At 32.6% G+C, this 24005-nt stretch overlaps 1 protein-coding gene across 1 annotated transcript in view; it reads right to left on the bottom strand.

Moving 5' to 3' along the window:
• Diap1 (Death-associated inhibitor of apoptosis 1) overlaps positions 1 to 24005 on the bottom strand; it is a 104983-nt gene that overhangs the window by 68136 nt on the left and 12842 nt on the right. The gene's annotated exons all lie outside the window — the stretch shown is intronic.

The following is a 24005-nucleotide window of genomic DNA, read 5'->3' as shown; positions in this document are numbered from 1 at the left end:
TCAATGCATTTGGATTCGAAAACCAGTAATATTCGATCATGCCGAATATTATATACCCTTCTTCCTATCAAATTGTAAGACAAAAACTTTCCTTCAAAAACAAACTTTTCTCAAATAGCAAAAAATATTTTTAATATCTATTTAATTTTCTTAAGCTTGACTGATCCACACGCAGACAAAGAATATGATCATCCCAAACATGTTATTTTTGGACTGTGAACATGAACACAAATTTTTTTTTATTTAATCACGAAATTAATTAATCCAATTAATTTTTTAATTGAAATATCTTCAATCACAGAAGTGATAGTATTAAACATTAATTGATACCAGGGATCCGGAGCGGAGCGTGGAGCGGAGCGGAGCAAGCCCTTTTTTTGCCGGAGCGGGAGCGGCATTTCTAAAATCCGGAGCGGAGCGGGAGTTTCCAAATGAAAAACCGCTCCGCTCCGAATAAAATATTACTTGAATGAAATGTGTAACTTTGAAATTACACGGTGTAGGTAATTTCAAATTTAGCTAGTACTTAGCGTAGTGTGAGTAAACGTTTAAAATGTACGATATGTATTTTTGTACGTACGTACATTGGGGAAAACACAACGTGTTTTTTAGTAATTGTTTTCAAAAACGGCAAATGTCAAAATATATATCTAGTATGTGTTGTAAAAGTAACAACAGTACTTTCGATCAATTTCATCCCGTATTACTACAAAGATGTTTGTAATGAACGTCAAATAAATGCAATTAAACGATCTTATTTATATTTAATTTTTTAGTTTTCTACACTGAAAAAAATATTGTCGTGAAGTCAAAGATTCTATGTCCTTAGAATAAGAATGCAAATTTTGCTTAACACGGAAGACGCATTTCTCTAAAATAAAGTTTTTTTTCTTGTCCAAAAGGCAATAAACTTTTGAATGAAGTTGTAATGTCCTTATAATTAAGTGATTTTACTTAAAAATGTGTATCATAACATGAAAGATACAATTTTTGAGGTAAGGTCAACGTGACTTTAATAATTAAGAAAAATTCTTTAAAATTAATAAAATTGTCTTTAAATTTGTTTCCTTTTTGCATCTTGCCTTCAAAGCAAAAAATCGTTAAAAAATAAGACATGTTTTTCAACACTTTATTTTAAAGACGCTTTTTACTTGAAACATAGCATAATTTCTACTGGAAGTCGAGTCTTAATATGGAAAAAAATAACTCGTTAACTCGTTTTTAAAGGATTTTGATAACAACTGACGAAAAAAAATCTAAAAAAAATTAAAAATTAACATTTGCTTCCTAGAAGCAAGTACATAACCCCCAAATTTAAAAGAGAATTACGTCTTTAAAGTACCCTTACTTGTATTCTCCGCTTCTTTGGCTCGGAATTAATACCCAAACTGTTAAAGTAAAGAAAAATCTTTGGAACCGGGCATGCTTTTTTTCATTCACATTTGCTTTACTATTGTACTATACCTAGCATTCTCTTATTTCTGATATTAGTTCTCGAAAATTTAATTAAAATTATGGATAGTTTCAATTTTGGTTGAAAAATGTGCGCATATACATTTATTATACAATAAAGGGGAAAAAAGCGAAATTAGGTAACACTAGATCTGAGAAAGAATATTCGTAGCAGTGCTGCCGCTACTACTTCAATCGAAGTATTTTGCTTCATTTTCACAAAATTTACTTCGTCACTCCTTCTTCCAAAAATCTGCTTCACTTTTTGTTCTGCTCCAAATTTTTAAATTTTTCCCCATATTACCTAATTGTTTTTCCTATTCCTTTAATTACGATGAGCATAGCGGTTTTAATCATTGAATTATTAAGCGATGTGGACCAATTTTTGCATAGTTGTTAGAGACCATATACTTACACCATGTACCAAATTTCAGCCGGATCGGATGAAATTTGGTTCTCTTAGAGGCTCCGCAAGCCAAATCGGGGGATCAGTTTATATGGGGGCTATATGTAATTATGGACCGATGTGGACCAATTTTTGCATGGTTGTTAGAGATCGTATGCTGAAGCCATGTACCAAACTTCAGCTGGATCGGATGAAATTTGCTTCTCTTAGAGTCCCCGCAAGCCAAATTTGTGGGTCAGTTTATATGGGGGCTATACGAAAAAGTGGACCGATATGGCCCATTTGTAATACCATCCGACCTACATCAATAACAACTACTTGTGCCAAGTTTCAAGTCGATAGCTTCTTTCGTTCGGATGTTAGCGTGATTTCAACAGACGGACTACTTCAATTTTATTCAATCTACTCCACTTTTTTCCAAAATCTACTTCACTCAATTTTTCACTAGCGGCAGCACTGATTCGTAGGTATACCACGGACTGATGTCGATGGAGGTTGTTGCAAACATAAACATACACACACACATTACAAATATAACAAAACCTCTTCTCTACGTCTGTTGCAAAACAAAAAAAAACTTTCGGAGAGTAGTTACTTATACTCTGTGTATAGACTTTCAATTCCAATCAGCGTTGCCGTTTTGGTCCGATCGGACCAAAATTGGTCCAAAAGATTTCTAATTTTTAAATTTAGTCCGATGGTCAGACCAAACAGAATTTGGTCCATTTTGTTCCATTTTCATAAATTTGGTTTCTATCACATATTAAATAGTAGATGGTGCACCGCAAAGAATATTGTCGGGAGGCCAAATATTTCACATGCTTAAAATACGAATACGAATTTTGCTTAGAATAGAAGACGTATTTCTCTGAAAAAAAGTTTTTCCTTGTCTAAAAGTTTATAAACTTTTCAATGAAGTCTGTTTGTCCTTATAGCTAAGTGATTCGACATAAAAATGTGTATCCTAACATGAATGCAAATTTCGTTTTAATGAAGTCAAAATGGATTTAATATTTCTGAAAAAATCTTCAAAATTAATAAAATATTTCAACACATTGTTTTAAAGTCATTATACTCTAAACCACATAGTGGTTAGGGTATAATAATAAGTTTGATCTGTCAAAAAATGTGCCTACAAGAAATATTGATTTTAGACCCCATAAAATATATACCGATCGACTCAGAATCACCTCCTGAGTCGATCTAGCGCTTGGCGTCCGTCCGTCCATCCGTCCGTCTGTCCATGTATTTGTTGTTCACAGGATTTCGGTCGCAATTATTAACCGATTTTGATGAAATTTGGTACAGGGAGTTTTTTTGGGCACAAGGACGAACGTTATTGAATTTGGAAGAAATCGGATCAAATTTAGATATAGCTCCCATATATATGTATTGCCCGATTTCGACAAATGGGGTCACGTTGCACTTTTTTTACTAACCGATCGTCGTCAAATTTAGCACAAAATAATCTTCTGTATCACCCTTTAAGTCTGAAAATTTCATCGAAATCGGTTCAGATTTAGATATAGGTCCCATATATATGTATCGCCCGATTTTGTCAAATTAGGTCATAAAACCCTTATTTATCAACCGATCTTACTCAAAGTTGGCGAAATGTAATCTTCTATAGCACTAACTATATGTGCAAAAAATCATCGAAATCGGTTCAGATTTAGCTATAGCTTCCATATATGTACCGCCCGATTTTTCTAAATAAAATAAAACTCAATTGAACAAATAATACAATGTTTGTACTATAATTTTCTCGAAGAGGAGCGGAGCGATTTTTTTTTTCTCGGAGCGGAGCGAGGAGCGGAACGGTTTTTTTTTCTCCGGAGCGGGAGCGGAGCGGAGCGAAAAAAATGGACCGCTCCGGATCCCTGATTGATACTATTAATTTTTGTGATTGTTTTTGTTACAATTAAAAAATTGTTGAATCAATTAAATTTTTAAATTAATATTTTTATACCCTGCGCCACACTGTGGAACAGGGTATTATAAGTTAGTGCATATGTTTGCAACACCCAGAAGGAGACGAGATGGACACATGGTGTCTTTGGCAAAAATGCTCAGGGTGGGCTCCCGAGTCGATATAGCCATGTCCGTCTGTCCGTGAACACATTTTGTAATCAAAGTCTAGGTCGCAGTTTTAGTCCAATCGAGTTAAAATTTGGCACAAGTATGTGTTTTGGCTCAGAATAGAACCCTATTGATTTTGGAAGAAATCGGTTCAGATTTATATATAGCTCCCATATATACATATATTTCGCCCGATATGGACTTATATGGCCCCAGAAGCCAGAGTTTTACCCTAATTTGCTTAAAATTTTGCACAAGAAGAACAATTAGTACTATAGTCAAGTGTGCCAAATTTTATTGAAATCGGTTCAGATTTAGATATAGCTCCCATATATATCGTTCGCCCGATTTACACTCATATGACCACAGTGGCCAATATTTTACTCCGATTTAATTGAAATTTTGCACTGGCAGTAGAATTAGCATTGTAACTATGCGTGCCAAATTTGGTTGAAATCGGTTCAGATTTAGATATAGCTCCCATATATATCTTTCGCCCGATATGCACTAGTATGGACCCAGCAGCCAGATTTTTATACCGATTTGCTTGAAATTTTGTACAAACATAGCACTTAGTCGTATAGTCAATTGTGCAAAATTTTATTGAAATCGGTTCAGATTTAGATATAGCTCCCATATATATCTTTCGCCCGATATGGACTTATATGGCCCCACAAGCCATATTTTTTGCCGAATTTGGTTGAAATTTTGCACTAGGAGTACAATTAGTAGTATAGTCAAGTGTGCAAAATTTGATTGAAATTGGTTCAGATTTAGATATAGCTCCCATATATATCTTTCGCCCGATATGGACTAATATGGTCCTAAAAGCCAGAGTTTTGGCCCAATTTGGTTGAAATTTTGCACAGGGAGTAGATTTAGCATTGTAGCTATGCGTGCCAAATTTGGTTGAAATCGATTCAGATTTAGATATAGCTCCCATATATAGCTTTCGCCCGATATGGACTAATATGGCCCCAGAAGCCAGAGTTTTACCCCAATTTGGTTGAAATTTTGCACTAGGAGTACAATTAGTAGTGTAGTCAAGTGTGCCAAATTTTATTGAAATCGGTTCAGATTTAGATATAGCTCCCATATATATCGTTCGCCCGATTTACACTCATATGACCACAGAGGCTAATTTTTTTCTCCGATTTAGTTGAAATTTTGCACAGGGAGTAGAATTAGCATTGTTGCTATGCGTGCCAAATTAGGTTGAAATCGGTTCAGATTTAGATATAGCTCCCATATATATGTTTTTCTGATTTCGACAAAAATGGTCAAAATACCAAAATGTTCCTTGTAAAATCGCCACTGCTTAGTCGAAAAGTTGTAAAAATGACTCTAATTTTCCTTAACTTCTAATACATATATATCGAGCGATAAATCATAAATAAACTCTTGCGAAGTTTCCTTAAAACTGCTTCAGATTTAAATGTTTCCCACATTTTTTTACTAACATTGTGTTCCAACCTAGTGCATTAGCCGACTTAAATTTTGAGTCTATAGATTTTGTAGAAGTCTATCAAATTCTGTCCAGATCGAGTGATATATAAATGTATGTATTTGGGACAAACCTTTATATATAGCACCCAACGGATGTGATATGGTATCGAAAATTTTAGATCTACAAAGTGGTGCAGGGTATAATATAGTCGGCCCCGCCCGACTTTAGACTTTCCTTACTTGTTTTTTCTGTGTTTATTATGTTTGCTACAAATGCAGTAATTAAATTATTATGCATATATTATGTAGGGTATGAATTTTATTTTCAAAATTTTTATTTTTTCATTCAAATTTCAAGGTTGCATGCTGCTATACCAGTTACCAAATTGCATCTTAGTCATCTTACGGGCTCTTTGTCAGTTCCATCTCTGTAACATATGTCCTTTATGACTAACTCAGTTATTATACCCTGCGCCACACTGTGGAACAGGGTATTATAAGTTAGTGCATATGTTTGTAACGCCCAGAAGGAGACGAGATAGACACATGGTGTCTTTGGGAATAATGCTCAGGGTGGGTCCCTGAGTCGATATAACCATGTCCGTCCGTCCGTCTGTCAGTGAAGACATTTTTGTGACCAAAGTCTAGGTCGCAATTTAAGTCCAATCGCCTTCAAATTTGGCACATGTTCCTAATTTGGGTCAGAATAGAACCCTATTGATTTTGGAAGAAATCGGTTCAGATTTAGATATAGCTCCAATATACATCCTTCGCCCGATATGCACTAATATGGACCCAGCAGCCAGAGTTGTATACCGATTTGCTTGAAATTTTGTACAAACATAATACTTAGTCGTATAGTCAAGTGTGCAAAATTTAATTGAAATCGGTTCAGATTTAGATATAGCTCCCATATATATCTTTCGCCCGATATGGACTTATATGGCCCCAGAAGCCAGATTTTTCGACGAATTTGGTTGAAATTTTGCACTAGGAATACAATTAGTAGAATAGTCAAGTGTGCAAAATTTGATTGAAATCGGTTCAGATTTAGATATAGCTCCCATATATATCTTTCGCCCGATATGGACTAATATGGTCCTAAAAGGCAGAGTTTTGGCCCAATTTGGCCCAAATTTTGCACAGGGAGTAGAATTAGCATTGTTGCTATGCGTGCCAAATATGGTTGAAATCGACTCAGATTTAGATATAGCTCCCATATATATCTTTCGCCCGATTTGGACTAATATGGTCCTAGAAGCCAGAGTTTTGGTCCAATTTGTTTGAAATTTTGCACTAGTAGTACAATTAGTAGTGCAGTTAAGTGTGCAAAATTTGATTGAAATCGGTTAAGATTTAGATATAGCTCCCATATATATCTTTCGCCCGATATGGTCTAATATGGTTCTAATAGCCAGAGGTTTGGCCCAAATTTTGCACAGGGAGTAGAATTAGCATTGTTGCTATGCGTGCCAAATTTGGTTGAAATCGGTTCAGATGTAGATATGGCTCCCATATATATGTTTTTCTGATGTCGACAAAAATGGTCAAAATACCAACATTTTCCTTGTTTTTTACTAAAATTGTGTTCTACCCTAGTGCATTAGCCAACTTAAATTTTGAGTCTATAGATTTTGTAAAAGTCAAATTCTGTCCAAATCGAGTGATATTTAAATGTATGTATTTGGGACAAACCTTTATATATAGTACCCAACACATTTGACGGATGTGATATGGTATCGAAAATTTAGATCTACAAAGTGGTGCAGGGTATAATATAGTCGGCCCCGACCGACTTTAGACTTTCCTTACTTGTTTTACTTCTTGCTTTAGTTTCATTACTTGCATAAATATTTCTGTATTTGTCCAATTTTCCATAATCAGTGTTGCCAAACCTATAGTCGGAGTTGCCAACCACATTTTAGTGAATTCGATCAATGGTTTCGTTGGTCTAAAATTGCTTTGCGAAAAAAATGATTTTTGTTTTATGTGTAGGGAAACTTTTTCATTGCTTTTTCGGCGACAAGTTTTTGCTGGATAGTATCGGCTTATCTGACCATTATCTTCAACACAAGAAACACTAGGTAGAATGCATTTGAATAATCCTACGTAATATTTGTTGTTGAAAACTGGTTTTTATGACTAGTGTTTACTTTCATATTTGCCAGAGCACTATTATGTCATTAGGTTTTATTGAACATTTCAATTAGCATTATAATTAACAACACAGACTATGTGCCGTAGAGATACTGCGAATGATAAAAATGGTCTCATCGCAAGAGAAATAGAATCATTCTCAGAAATTATGCAATTTTACAGTTGATACGATAATAATGCCACTTTTTGCGTCGTGTTCCTTTAATATGTACTTGTTGGTCATTTCTCAGGGAATATGAAGGAGGAATGTAACTTACTTTTAGCTATACATTAACTAAAACACGCTAGCCAATGGAATGTGGGTATATTCCGTTTGTTCAAAATCAAAAAAAATCCCAGATCCAAGGAATTTAATATTTATTTAGAAATTTTATGACAAAAAATCAATTTTTAGATAAAATTTTAAGGAAGAAGAATTTGCCCTTACATTTATTTTCCACGATTACCCCAAAAGGGACATTGAAGAACTTCTCGCACATCAAAGAGACCCGATTGTTATTTCTAAGATAAGAGAGAAGTTTTGCTAAACCGAAAGAATTCTCTTCGTTAATTTTACAAAACATTCTTCATTAACTTCGAAAATTCTTCATTAAATACGTGCCAAACAATAGTGATGGCAAAATACTTTCATGTACATTTCATACTTTTTGATACATTGCTCCATCACGTTTGTTCCCAGCAAAAAAAAAAATTGGAAATTGTTCCACAAACATTTCGCATCCCGGAAGCTTCCGATGCAGTACTTTTGGACAAGTCCACGAACATGTCTTTTAAAGCGCATCCCCATCGATTTTTTCCCACATCCGATGCTATCCTTTTTGGACAAGTATTTGAAAGTACGAAATTAGGCTATTTTAAATGAACATTTTAGTTTTGGACAATTAAATTTCACAAAAAAAAAGTAGAAAATCGATAAAAAAAGTAAAAAAAAAAATAAATTTCATTCCTGCTGGGATTTGAACCTGTGCCGTTTGACATTTTCACTTCTATGGGTTCGTTTGAGAAGGTTTTGCAAATTACGATCATTTTTAATTTTTTGTTGATTTCAATGGAAAAAAATATATTTATACATAAATATATACCGAAAATAATAAAATAAAAACGATGTATAACATTAAAAAAATTTAGAAAAATATATGATATTTTGATATTAGATAATAAGAAAATAAAAGTGTAACAAAACATACTGATAAAAATAAAAAGTGAAATTGGAGAAAAAATTTTTTTTTTTTAATTTCTTCAACTAAATGAACTTCCAAGGCAGAACTTCTAAAGCAATGCAAAGGTTCCAAAAAATGGTGTACTTCCATCCTATGACAAGCAAATTCATTCATTGGAAATGATCCAAGTTTGCACTACTTCCGGATCACAAATTGGGGATCCAAACTACTTTTTTGGAAGCTCTGTTTTTGCTGTAATGTAGTGCCACTTACGAGTCTTTGGTAGCGATGGGGATGAAATCGTACTTTGAAATGCTGGCAGGGATGTTATTTCCGAATTTTTGAACAAGAAAATTAAAAAATGTTTCGTTAAATTTTTATTAAAATCCAAGAATAAACTATAATTATAATCCAAGGATAAACTATGTTATAATTAAAACATATGAAAGTGCTAAATCAAAAAACTGTTGAAAAAGGTGATGAAGTTCAATTACACAGAAAATATATAACACATTTTTATACCCTCCACCATAGGATGGGGGGTATATTAACTTTGTCATTCCGTTTGTAACACATCGAAATATTGCTCTAAGACCCCATAAAATATATATATTCTGGGTCGTGGTGAAATTCTGAGTCGATCTGAGCATGTCCGTCTGTCCGTCTGTTGAAATAACGCTAACTTCCGAACGAAACAAGCTATCGACTTGAAACTTGGCACAAGTAGTTGTTATTGATGTAGGTCGGATGGTATTGCAAATGGGCCATATCGGTTCACTTTTACGTATAGCCCCCATATAAACGGACCCCCAAATTTGGCTTGCGAGGCCTCTAAGACAAGCAAATTTCATCCGATCCAGCTGAAATTTGGTACATTGTGTTAGTATATGGTGTTTAACAACCATGCAAAAATTGGTCCACATAGGTCCAGAATTATATATAGCCCCCATATAAACCGATCCCCCGATTTGGTTTGCGAGGCCTCTAAGAGAAGCAAATTTCATCCGATCCGGCTGAAATTTGGTACATGGTGTTAGTATATGCTCTCTAACAACCATGCAAAAATTGGTTCACATCGGTCCGTAATTATCTTTAGCCCCCATATAAACCGATCCCCCGATTTGGCTTGCGGAGCCTCTAAGAGAAGCAAATTTCATCCGATCCGGCTGGAATTTGGTACATGGTGTTAGTATATGGTCTCTAACAACCATGCAAAAATTGGTCCACATCGGTCCATAATTATATATAGCCCCCATATAAACCGATCACCAGATTTGACCTCCGGAGCCTCTTGGAAGACCAAAATTCATCTGATTCAGTTGAAATTTGGTACGTGATGTTAATATATGGCCTCAAACTCCCATGCAAAAATTGGTCGATATCGGTCCATAATTATATATAGGCCCCATATAAACCGATCCCCAGATTTGACCTCCGGAGCACTTTGGAAGAGCAAAATTCTTCCCATTCGGTTGAAATTTGTTACGTGATGTTAGTATATGGTATCCAACAACCATGCAGGAATTGGTTCCTATCAGTCCATAATTATATATAGCTCCCATATAAACGGATCCCCAGATTTGACCTCCGGTGCCTTTTGGAGAAGCAAAATTCATCCGATCTGCTTGAAATTTGGTACGTGGTGATCGTATATGATATTTAACAACCATGCCAAAAGTGGTCCATATCAGTCCATAATCATATATAGCCCCACATAAACCGATCCCAAGATTTGGTTTTGGAGCCTTTTGGAGGAGCAAATTTCATCCGAGTGAGTTGAAATTTGGTACATTGTGCTAGTATATGGTCGTTAACAACCATGCCTAACTATGTCCATATAGGTCTATAGTTATATATATATATATATATCCCACAAATAAATCGATTTCCAATCACACAAAAATTGGTCCATATCAAGTTCATAATTGTATATAGCCCCCATATAAGCGACCCCCATATTTCAATTCTGGCCCTCTACGTACCGTTCAAAAAGTCCATATCGATTCGTAATTATTTGTAGACTTAACTATACATAACTTTTTTTGTCTAATATATACCACGTATGGACTAACTCACAATTTAGAAAACGGTGTTAAGAAGTTTTAAGATACCACAACTCAAGTATTTCGATTGTGGATGACAGTCTTTCGTAGAAGTTTCTACGCAATCCATGGTGGAGGGTACATAAGATTCGGCCTGGCCGAACTTACGGCCGTATATACTTGTTTTCATTTAAAATTTTAATTGAATTAAAACCAAATTCAAGTAAAAGTTTTATAGTTTCAACTAATCTCTTATTGAAATCAAATCAAAATCATTCTCAAACATTGATCGCATCAATTTATTTTGTAATGTTTGTAATTACAGTAATTTCAATTAAACAATTAATTGGGTAAATTAATTTCGTGATTGAACCACATGAGTTTTTCATATTGTAGTATGATCGAAATTGGGATTGAACCCATAACGCTTTGTATGCAAGGCGGACATGCTAGCCATTGCCCCAGAGTGGCTCCCAAGAATTATATTATTTATAACATTAAATAAATTAAAATTAATAGATCGTTTATCGTGACCAAACACTTTTTTGCAACGAAAAAGTTATTTTGTAATAAAACATTTAATTTATCTCTCTAGGTGATGTAAACCTCTTACCGAGCCAATCTACAGAGATCATTTTTTGATAGGGAATTACCCTTCTATCGCGTAACTAAGCTATGGTTATTCACTCTGCTCTGTATGTCCACATAATGTGGAGCTTACAGAAATACAATATATAAGTGGTGATGACTGCAATTCCAATCCACTTTCTTTATAATAAAAGCATGATTTATAAGTTTTTAAATTGTTATCGCTGAGCTTGTAGGGAAACAATGTAACAAAGAGATTTATTTGTAAGCTAAAAACACTCATCTTAATTACAAGTCATTAGTGATTAGCCTTATAAATATAACCCACACAGAAAACAAAATATTTACTTAAAAATAATAATAACAATATTTTACTTGAATCAAAATAGTATATGTTGAATTTGGCATTCGGCGGTGATTTAGGTAATAGTAAAAGATCTCATTATCGAAATTTCAATTTTCATTCTCTTTGTGCAATATATGAATAAAGATATTCACATACAATCAAATGCAATAAAAAAATCAAATCAATTAAATCGAATCGAATGAATCAAGGTAAAAACTTGTTTCTTAATTCCGAAAAAGCTTTAAACCAAAGATGGAAAATCCTTAAAATAAGTCCTTACGCGCTCTCTGTCAGCCTTGTAACATTCCTTAAACTCAAAATAAACGTTTACTTGGATACAAAGGTTTTAAGATTTACTTAAGGATTTTGGTTGATTCAGAGCCAAAGACACAGATTCTTTAAAATAAAGACAATTTTTTATGGAGATATCCCGCTTTGATTCGAGGCTCTATAAAATATAAAATTAAAATTAGGATATAGATCTTATTTATGGAAGAATTTTTGTATATGCAAAGAATTGTGAGTAAAATTTTTCCACTCGTCAGCGTCAGCTTTTTTGGCACTCAAGCGAAAAATAATCTACCAAAATTTGGAGAAAATTTTTATAAAAACAGAACACATTTATTTCAATAGAAAATTTTGTCAAAATTTTATTTCTATAGAAAATTTTGTCAAAATTTTATTTCTATAGAAAATTTTGTCAAAATTTTATTTCAATAGAAAATATTATCAACATTTTATTTCTATAGAAAATTTTGACAAAATTTTATTTCTATAGAAATTTTGTAAGAATTTTATTTCTATAGAAAATTTTGTCAACATTTTATTTCTATAGAAAATTTTGTCAAAATTTTATTTGTATAGAAAATTTTGTCAAAATTTTATTTCTATAGAAAATTTTGTCAAGTTATATTTCTACAGAAAATTTTGTCAAAATTTTATTTCTATAGAAAATTTTGTCAAAATTGTATTTCTATAGAAAATTTTGTCAAAATTTTATTTCTATAGAAAATTTTTTCAAGTTTTATTTCTATAGAAATTTTTGTCAAAATTTTATTTCTATAGAAAATACTTTCAACATTTTATTTCTATAGAAAATTTTGACCAAATTTTATTTCTATTGAAAATTTTGACAAAATTTTATTTCTATAGAAAATTTTGACCAAATTTTATTTCTATTGAAAATTTTGACAAAATTTTATTTCTATAGAAAATTTTGACAACATTTTTTCAAATTTTATTTCTATAGAAAATTTTGTCAAAATTGTATTTCTATAGGTAACACATTCAACATTTTATTTCTATAGAAAATATTTTACTTATATAGAAAATTTTGTATTTCTATAGAAAATTTTGTCAAAATTTTATTTCTGTAGAAAATTTTGTCAAAATTTTATTTCTATAGAAATTTTGTCAAAATTTTATTTCTATAGAAAATTTTGTCAAAATTTTATTTCTATAGAAAATTTTGTCAAAATTTTATTTCTGTAGAAAATTTTGTCCAAATTTTATTTCTATAGAAATTTTGTCAAAATTTTATTTCTATAGAAAATTTTGTCAAAATTTTATTTCTATATAAAATTTTGTCAAGTTTTATTTCTACAGAAAATTTTGTCAAAATTTCAACATTTTATTTCTATAGAAAATTTTGTCAACATTTTATTTCTATAGAAAATTTTGTCAAGTTTTATTTCTATAGAAATTTTTGTCAAAATTTTATTTCTATAGAAAATACTTTCAACATTTTATTTCTATAGAAAATTTTGACCAAATTTTATTTCTATAGAAAATTTTGACAAAATTTTATTTCTATAGAAAATTTTGACAAAATTTTTTCAAATTTTGTCAAATTTTATTTCTATAGAAAATTTTGTCAAAATTTTATTTCTATAGGTAATACATTCAACATTTTATTTCTATAGAAAATATTGATAAAATTTTACTTGTATAGAAAATTTTGTATTTCTATAGAAAATTTTGTCAAAATTTTATTTCTGTAGAAAATGTTGTCAAAATTTTATTTTTATAGAAATTTTGTTAAAATTTTATTTCTATAGAAAATTTTGTCAAAATTTTATTTCTATAGATAAATTTTGTCAAAATTTTATTTTTGTAGAAAATTGTGTCCAAATTTTATTTCTATATGTAATACATTCAACATTTTATTTCTATAGAAAATATTGATAAAATTTTATTTCTATAGAAAATATTGATAAAATTTTACTTGTATAGAAAATTTTGTACATTTTTTCTATAGAAAATTTTGTCAAAATAATTTTTGGATAGAAAATTTTGTAAATTTTTTTGTTAGAAAAATTTGTCAAATTTTTACGATAAAAAATGTTGTAAAATTTTAATTTTTTTATTTCTATTGAAAATTTTGACAAAATTTTATTTCTATAGAAAATTTTGACAACATTTTTTCAAATTTTATTTCTATAGAACATTTTGTCAAAATTTTACTTCTATAGGTAACATTCAACATTTTATTTCTATAGAAAATATTTTACTTATATAGAAAATTTTGTATTTCTATAGAAAATTTTGTCAAAATTTTATTTCTGTAGCAAATTTTGTCAAAATTTTATTTCTATAGAAATTTTGTCAAAATTTTATTTCTATAGAAAATTTTGTCAAAATTTTATTTCTGTAGAAAATTTTGTCCAAATTTTATTTCTATAGAAAATTTTGTCAAAATTTTATATCTGTAGAAAATTTTGTCAAAATTTTATTTCTGTAGAAAATTTTGTCAAAATTTTATTTCTATAGAAAATTTTGTCAAAATTTTATTTCTATAGAAAATTTTGTCAAAATTTTATTTCTGTAGAAAATTTTGTCCAAATTTTATTTCTATAGAAAATTTTGTCAAAATTTTATTTCTGTAGAAAATGTTGTCAAAATTTTATTTTTATAGAAATTTTGTCAAAATTTTATTTCTTTAGAAAATTTTGTCAAAATTTTATTTCTATAGAAAATTTTGTCAAAATTTTATTTCTGTAGAAAATTTTGTCCAAATTTTATTTCTATAGGTAATACATTCAACATTTTATTTCTATAGAAAATATTGATAAAATTTTATTTCTATAGAAAATATTGATAAAATTTTACTTGTATAGAAAATTTTGTACATTTTTTCTATAGAAAATTTTGTCAAAATAATTTTTGGATAGAAATTTTTGTAAATTTTTTTGTTAGAAAAATTTGTCAAATTTTTACGATAAAAATGTTGTAAAATTTTAATTTTTATGGAAAATTTTATTTCTTTGGACAATTTAGTCAACATTTTATTTTTATGGAAAATTTTGTCCAATTTTTTTCTATAAAAAATTTTGTAAAATTTTATTTCTATAAATTTTTTCTATAGAAAATGTTGTCAAAATCTACCAAAATATCAAGGTTAGGTGGCAGCCCGATGTATCAGGCTCACTTAGATTACTTAGTCCATTGTGATACAACAACCAACAGTAAAATATATACCATTTTTGGTAGAATTCTACCAACTATGGCAACCGTGCTACCCATTTCGTTGTGATACCAAAAGTGATGAACTTCTCTTTTATCAATGAGTGCTGCACGATTCTATGTTTAGCTCAATGACAAGGAACCCCCGGTGAAACCACTTAAAGAAGCTTCAGAAACGTCACCACCGTTGAAAAACTTTTTGATGTACTGGGATTGAACCCATGACCATTTGTATGCACGGCGGACATACTAACCATTGCACCTTCCTTACATGTGTAAGGAGTTTCACTTCGTAAGTATATACGAACGTCAGGCTACCATACGTAAGTAAACATTTTCCATCGTGAGTGGGCCTGATGGGTTTCTTCCGAGCGTGAATATACGTGATTGATTTGTTCTATCGTAAGTATGAATGATATCAACCCATCGTGAGTGGCTGCGGGTAAATCGGAGTGTGCGTATATTTTAGTTCTGCGTCACTACAATTTATCCACTCGTACACTCATAAACAGCTTACTTGGATCCAAATATGTTGACCTATCTTTAAGGATTTTGGTATTGATTCCGAGCCACAGGTGCGGCTTCTTTAAAATAAAGACATTTTTTAGCGACCTATCTGGCTTTAAATCTAGCATAAATAAAATTAAAATTAGGATACAGATATTATTTATCAAATTTGCATTCTTTTTTCGCGGTATATTAATAAAGCTATTCGGTACAAACAAAAGCCAAATTATAATGGATACTTCAAAGTAAAAATTGTTTTTTTAATTAAAAAAAAATCTACCAAAGATGCTAAATCCTCAAAATAAGTCTTAGCCTCTATTTGAATCGTTTTTATCTTAAATCTAAATATTCAGTATTTCAGTTAATTTAAGGACGAGTTCTTTAAATCAAAAATGTCTTTCTTTACTTTAAGGAACATTTCCCTTAGTTCAAAGATATACGACTTTAACGGAGGGACGCAAATTTCGAAAACTTTTGTCCTAAATTACAAAAAAAAAATTGAAGCAAAGATTATAAACTTTATTATAGTTAAAATTTCATTATTTTAAAGAAATTTGAATTTAATATTTGGGAAATTGTGCATCCTAATATTTAGGTTGCGTAATCTTTATTGTCACGTAAATATATTTTTTTTCAGTGTGAGCTCAAGTCTTCAAAAGTTCGTTTGAGCGTGGGTAAATATCGTGAACGTGCTTTTGTATAATTTGCGTGTGAAATTTCATTCACTTGCTTAACATACATCTAGAAAGGACCATATAATGCTCTTTTGCTATCTCTCTATCGCAAGCCAATATTCAGTATTATAGCCTCATCCTAATGGAGTTTTCGTTTCTTGTAAAAAATGCGCACTTTTTTTGCATTTTGCCCGGAAAATGTAGTTTATACATTCTTTTCTAAAAAAACAGGCAAAAGTGCGAAAAGGCTTCGAATTCTGTTGTGAAAATAGCGCTTCGCATGGAGGCAAATTACGGGCATTTTCAGCACTGCCAACAAACGAGAGTGCTGCGATTGCCCTGTTTCCTTCTTTGAATTCTTTTCTGCCCGTTGAAATGATAGCATTTTTTTAGGTTGCTGGTAACATTTTAAAAATGCGCATTCTGTACAGACAAAATGAAGGCAAAGCACTTTTTTCAGAAAAGAAAACACCATAAGTCACATATGTAACATTTCGAACAATGTGATTTCATTTTTCCGCTTCTTTGTTTTCTTATTTTCTATTATTTTTGAGACCTAATCGATGTAAGTATGGACAAAACCCGATATTCCTATGATCAAAATTCAACACACAAGATAATTAGTAAATTCATAAACCACACAACATAACATATGGTGAAGTTGAAATCTGGAATTTCAGTGATGTAAAATATAGTGAGCAGAAAATCGCCCAAAAATATGGAAGATAGTAATAAGCCTATACAGAGAATGAAGTCGCCGAGTCGCACCGCCAATTTTAGCCGCTATCGACCATTTTTGTTAGTCGACGCAGCCGCCGAAGACTTATCTCGACTCAAATTTAGCCGAGAATTAATCAAAAATATTGATTTAAATATGAAAAATGTATTGTACACTGAAAAACAACATACTCGGTTCCCAAGATTTTGTCTTTACTTTAAAACATTTGGTATTGATTCCGAGCCAAAGAAGCGGAGAATACAAGTAAGGATACTTTTAAGACACAATTCTCTTTTAAATTTAGGTTTTGTGTACTTGCTTCTAGGAAGCAAATTTTAATTTTTCGCTTTCTCAGCTTTTTTTCTTCATATGCTATAAAAGTCCTTTAAAAACGAGTTAACGGCAACTTTATTTTCCAAATTAGGACTCGACTTCCAGTATAAATTATGCTATGTTTGAAGTAAAAAACTTCTTTAAAATAAAGTTTTGAAAAACATGTCCTATATTTGAACGATTTTTTGCTTTGTAGTCAAGATGCAAAAAGACAACAAATTTAAAGACAATTTCATTAAATTTAAAGAATTTTTCTGAATTATTAAAGTCAAGTTGACCTTATAAATTTTTTCTTTCATGTTAAGATACCCATTTTTAAGTCAAATTACTTAATTATAAGGACAATACGACTTCATTGAAAAGTTTATCGACTTTTGGAGAGGGAAAATAACTTTAAGACATGAAATCTTTGACCTTACGACAATTTTTTTTAGTGTATTTTTGCCAAAAATTTGAACCTTCCACACACAATCAATCAGTATTAAGTTGCTATAATAATTTTGCAAACACTTAGGTCAGAAAATTGTAATGAAAAATAAAATAAAATTCGGAAAACTTCAAACTGATTTTATAATGGGTAGACAAATTTTTATAGGCTTAGGCGACAAAACTGGGTCGGCTTCATTCTCTGAGCCTATATTAAAAGTTTAGAGATCGGATAATAAATTGTACCGACAATAGTTTCATTCACACGATAAATTGGGGGCTATACTAAAGTATATATATATATATATATATATATATATATATATATATATATATATATATATATATATATATATATATATATATATATATATATATATATATATATATAATATTATAACCTTATAATACCCTGTTCCACAGTGTGACGCAGGGTATAAAAATTGTGAAGCAAAGATTATAAACTTTATTTTAATTAAAATTTCATTACTTTAAAGAAATTTGTCCTTAATATTTTGTACATTTCGCATCCTAAAATTTAGGATGCACAATACTTAATATCACGTAAATATTGTTTTTTTCCTGTGAATGTATTGATTGCGTAATATTTAATATTTCTGAATTTTAATTGATAAAAAAAGTAACCGTGAAAATAAACTGCTTTTCAGCTTGAAAACTGAACATAGTACTTACCTTTAATGACACAAAAAATATTATCCTTTTCTTTCGTTGGCGTTTTTTGTTGTCGAGAAAAATAGCAGGTTGGCTGATAAGTACCCGGTCTAACAAAGAAAAACATTTTTTGATACCATTTTAGTAGTACTCCTTCGGTTTTGCCTCAAAATAGGTCTCAGTTTGGGCGATCACCTCTTCATTGCAGCCAAATTTTTTCCCTGCGAGCATCCTTTTGAGGTCTGAGAACAAGAAAAATCGCTGGGGGCCAGATCTGGTGAATACGGTGGGTGGGGAAGCAATTCGAAGTCCAATTCATGAATTTTTGCCATCGTTCTCAATGACTTGTGGCACGGTGCGTTGTCTTGGTGGAACAACACTTTTTTCTTCTTCATATGGGGCCGTTTTGCCGCGATTTCGACCTTCAAACGCTCCAATAACGCCATAAAATAGTCACTGTTGATGGTTTTTCCCTTCTCAAGATAATCGATAAAAATTATTTCATGCGCATCCCAAAAAACAGAGGCCATTACTTTGCCAGCGTACTTTTGAGTCTTTCCACGCTTCGGAGACGGTTCACCGGTCGCTGTCCACTCAGCCGACTGTCGATTGGACTCAGGAGTGTAGTGTTGGAGCCATGTTTCATCCATTGTCACATATCGACGGAAAAACTCGGGTGTTTAAGGAGTTAACAGCTGCAAACACCGCTCAGAATCATCAACACGTTGTAGTTTTTGGTCAAATGTGAGCTCGCGCGGCACCCATTTCGCACAGAGCTTCCGCATACCAAAATATTAATGAATTATATGACCAACACGTTCCTTTGATATCTTTAAGGCCTCTGCTATCTCGATCAACTTCATTTTACGGCCATTCAAAATCATTTTGTGGATTTTTTGATGTTTTCGTCGGTAACCACCTCTTTCGGGCGTCCACTGCGTTCACCGTCTTCCGTGCTCATTTCACCACGCTTGAATTTTGCATACCAATCAATTATTGTTGATTTCCCTGGGGCAGAGTCCGGAAACTCATTATCAAGCCAAGTTTTTGCTTCCACCGTATTTTTTCCCTTCAGAAAACAGTATTTTATCAAAACACGAAATTCCTTTTTTTTCAATTTTTTTCACAATAACAAAAGTTGCTTCACAAAAGACGCTCTAGCTCACAAACTAATTGACTTACAGACGTCAAATTTTGACACTTGAAGGTTGGTACTATATAAAAATAATATGCATTTAATACTAGCGACGCCATCTATGTGTCAGACCGGGGACTTATCAGCCAACCTAAGATCTGTTGCAATTTCTCCCGGAAAGTTTGTATGAGAATGTGGATATTACCCCCCGAAAGTGTGGATAACATCGGTCGGGGATTACATATTTTATCTGCAAGTGATCTAGCCTTGTTATTGCTCACTTAGCCATTCTTAACAATTTATGAAAATTATTTTGTTTCACTTTCAGAAACGTATTTCTAATGCAAGTGACACACAAAGCACATAAATTGTCATCATTTATATCCAAATTTCTTAAAAAATATACATATATATTATCCCACATGCAAATTGCAATAAAAAGAACAACCTACTAGTCCATTCCATTTTTCCATTGCATTTCCATAGCTATAGGCAATTATGCAAATGATTCAAAATGAACATTTAAAAGCACTTTTAATTTTTATGGCGACATCATGCAATTTAAGATTAGATTTGTCAAAAATCACGAGAGCAAAACAGATTGACTGTCAACTCTGTCCAAACCGACAAATAATGAGTGCTAGCAATATGCAAAATGTCCACGTCATGTATAGAGAAAATATGAACTAGCATTAATGTAAATTCGTTTTCAAATTTATATGCATTTGGTGACTACACACAAAAAAATGAAATTTTTGGATAAACGATTTTTTTTTAGTTTATTGGTAATGTTGTCTCTTTAAAGACAAATAAATCACGTTTGTTCCCAACGAACTTTGCGTGAATGAAACAATTTTTATAACAAATGAATACTTTGGTGGACTAAAATTTCAATTACATTTCTAAATTAAAAATATTTTCATTTTAAAACAATTTTTTGTTTATAACAAGCAAAACAAGAATTTTCAAAAAAGTTCGCTGAATTCTGATCCGGAAGTAGTGCAAGCTTGGATCATCTTCAATGAAAATTTCATGGGCATACTACCAGTTCTTCCATACAAAATGTCTGTGTTTGAAAAAAAAAATCGTGCCGAAAGAATTCTCTTCGTTAATTTTACGAAGAATTTTTCATTAACTATTCTTCGTTAATTCTTGATTAAAACAACGAATTTTTCATTCATTTTCGCAAAATTTTACGAAGAACATTTTACGACACGTCTACGAAATATTCTACATTAACTTTTCTTCGTAAAAAGTTCTTACTTTTAACGAAACTTTCTTCAAATTTCATGACGTCTGTGAAGAAGTTTTTGCGGATTTATGACTATTTTACGAAACGCAGAAGCGTTAAACTTTCTTCATGAAAAGTACGAAACATTTTCTTTGATATAACGAAAAAGTTTCATTGAAGTTGTAAAATTTCCGTTCGAGACATAAAATTGTCTTTGATAATGTGCTTGAGTGTATTCCATTATTCAAATTTTTAATGCATGTCTTTGCTACTTCTCATTTGGGTGACATCATGCTATGAATAAAAGTGAAGCAACCAAACTAAAAGTTATTCAAAAACTTAACCCTCTAATGCCCCAATTTTTTTGCCAGCTGACACAAGAAAAATGTATACGGTAAAATTCAGTATATGCTGCAAAGCCTCTTGAACAGTTTTAACTACATTTTCTTTTTATTTTACCCAGTTTTGTTGGCTTAAGGTGTGTTTTACTAAAGGCTTCCTTATATAACATAACGAAGCCCGCCTAAAGGCGGGTTTGGGCATTAGAGGGTTAAAATGTAAAGGAAATGATGACATTTTTCAAACTTGTTACTACAACCAAATGCACTTTGGACTATACATTTTTATACCCTCCACCATAGGATGGGGGGTATATTAACTTTGTCATTCCGTTTGTAACACATCGAAATATTGCTCTAAGACCCCATAAAGTATATATATTCTGGGTCGTAGAGAAATTCTAAGTCGATCTAAGCATGTCCGTCCGTCCGTCTGTTGAAATCACGCTAACTTCCGAATGAAACAAGCTATCGACTTGAAACTTGGCACAAGTAGTTGTTATTGATGTAGGTCAAATGGTATTGCAAATGGGCCATATCGGTCCACTTTTACGTATAGCCCCCATATAAACGGACCCTCATATTTGGCTTGCGGAGCCTCTAAGAGAAGCATATTTCGTCCGATCCGGCTAAAATTTGGTACATGGTGTTGGTATATGGTCTCTCACAACCATGCAAAAATTGGTCCACATCCGTCCATAATTATATAGCCCCCATATAAACCGATCGCCAGATTTGGTTTGCGGAGCCTCAGAGAGAAGCAAATTTCATCCGATCCTGCTGAAATTTGGTACATGGTGTTGGTATATGGTCTCTAACAACCATGCAAAAATTGGTCCACATCGGTCCATAATTATATATAGCCCCCATATAAACCGATCGCCAGATTTGGCTTGCGGAGCCTCAAAGAGAAGCAAATTTCATCCGATCCAGCTGAAATTTGGTGCATAATGTTGGAAAATGGGCTCTGACAACCATTCAAAAATTGGTCCATATCGGTCCATAATTATATATAACCCCCATATAAACCGTTCTCCAGATTTGACCTCCGGAGCCTCTTGGAGGAGCAAAATTCATCTGATCCGGTTCAAATGTGGAACGTGGTGTTAGTAAATGGTCTCTAACATCCATTCAAAAATTGGTCTTTTTTAATAAAGGGTGATACGGTCAAAATTTGGTCAAGGGAAAACGCGTGTAAATCGGTGAAATCGTTTATTTAAAAAATAAAATTAAATTCCTTTTTCAAGTTCAATTAGTATAAAATTCAGGAAAAATATTCAGTTAGGCTTTCGGTTTTCCAAATCCGAATTGCCGGGCCTCACGCTTGACACCTTCCGTCAGATTTTGTACAGCCACCTTGTCCACCTTCTTCGCCGCAGAAAGACAGTTTGCCTTGACTGCTGCTCGTCCTTAGCAGTTTTATTGGTCTTCTTTAGGTTCCGCTTGACAATGGCCCAGTATTTCTCAATTGGGCGGAGCTCTGGCGTGTTGGGAGGGTTCTTGTCCTTGGGAACCACCTGCACGTTGTTGGCGGCGTACCACTCCATGGCCTTTTACCGTAATGGCAATATGCCAAATCCGGCCAAAACAGTACGGAACAACCGTGTTTCTTCAGGAAAGGCAGCAGACGTTTATTCAAACACTCTTTCACGTAAATTTCTTGGTTGACAGTCCCGGAAGCTATGAAAATGCTGCTTTTCAAGCCACAGGTACAGATGGCTTGCCAAACCAGATATTTCTTTGCTAACTTTGACAGTTGTATGTGCTTGAAAATATCTGCTACCTTTCCCCTTCCTTTTGCCGTTTAAAACTCCTGTCCCGGAAGCTGCTTGTAGTCGGCTTTGACGTAGGTTTCGTCGTCCATTACCACGCAGTCAAACTTCGTCAGCATCGTCGTGTACAGCCTCCGGGATTGCGCTTTGGCCGTCGTATTTTGTTTATCATCGCGATTTGGAGTCACTACCTTCTTGTAAGTCGATAGTCCGGCTCGTTTTTTGGCTCGATGCACGGTTGTAAAAGATACACCCAGCTTATTTGCGGCATCTCGGAGAGAGAGAGGTTAGGGTTTCGCTTAAAACTACCGGCAACTCTCTTTGTCGTCTCAGCGGCTTCCGGTTTTCGATTTCCCCCCGATCCAGACTTCCTGGCTGTCGACAAACGTTCCCCAAACACTTTAATTACATTTGTAACGGTTGATTTGGCAACTTTTAGCGATTTTGCCAGCTTTGCGTGCGAGTAGCTCGGATTTTCGCGATGCGCGAGCAAAATTTTGATACGCTGCTCTTCTTGCTTGGACGGCATTTTGACAACTGAAGAGTGAATTCCAAAATCAAAATAGGAGCAACATTCTACACACACACACCTTCAAAATGAGGGGTGTTCAGGTTTTTTAAATGCAAAATTGAAAGAAATACGTCAAGTTTATATTGACCAAATTTTGACCGTATCACCCTTTATAATATATACCACGTATGGACTTACTTACAATTTTGAAGACGGTGTTAGGAGGTTTTAAGATACCTTGCCATCGGCAAGCGTTACCGCAACCCAAGTAATTCGATTGTGGATGGTAGTGTTTAGAAGAAGTTTCTACGCAATCCATGGTGGAGAGTACACCCAGAAAAAAGTGCCTTCGAAACTAAAGGAAAAATTTTTCATCAATATAGTTTATCCATTTTATTTCCATTAAGGTAAATTTTTGTGAGAAATAATAAAATTTGCTCGTTTCAGTAAAAAAATCCTATACTGTCAGCAGTTAGGAATAGTTCATTAACTAGAATAAGGCATGGAATTTTACTCATACTATTTTCTTCGCTGGGTATAAGAATTTACT

Source organism: Haematobia irritans, chromosome 4, assembly GCF_050003625.1.
Source record: "Haematobia irritans isolate KBUSLIRL chromosome 4, ASM5000362v1, whole genome shotgun sequence".
Classification (NCBI taxonomy): Eukaryota; Metazoa; Arthropoda; class Insecta; order Diptera; family Muscidae; genus Haematobia; species Haematobia irritans.
This window is presented reverse-complemented; position numbering and strand designations above follow the sequence as displayed.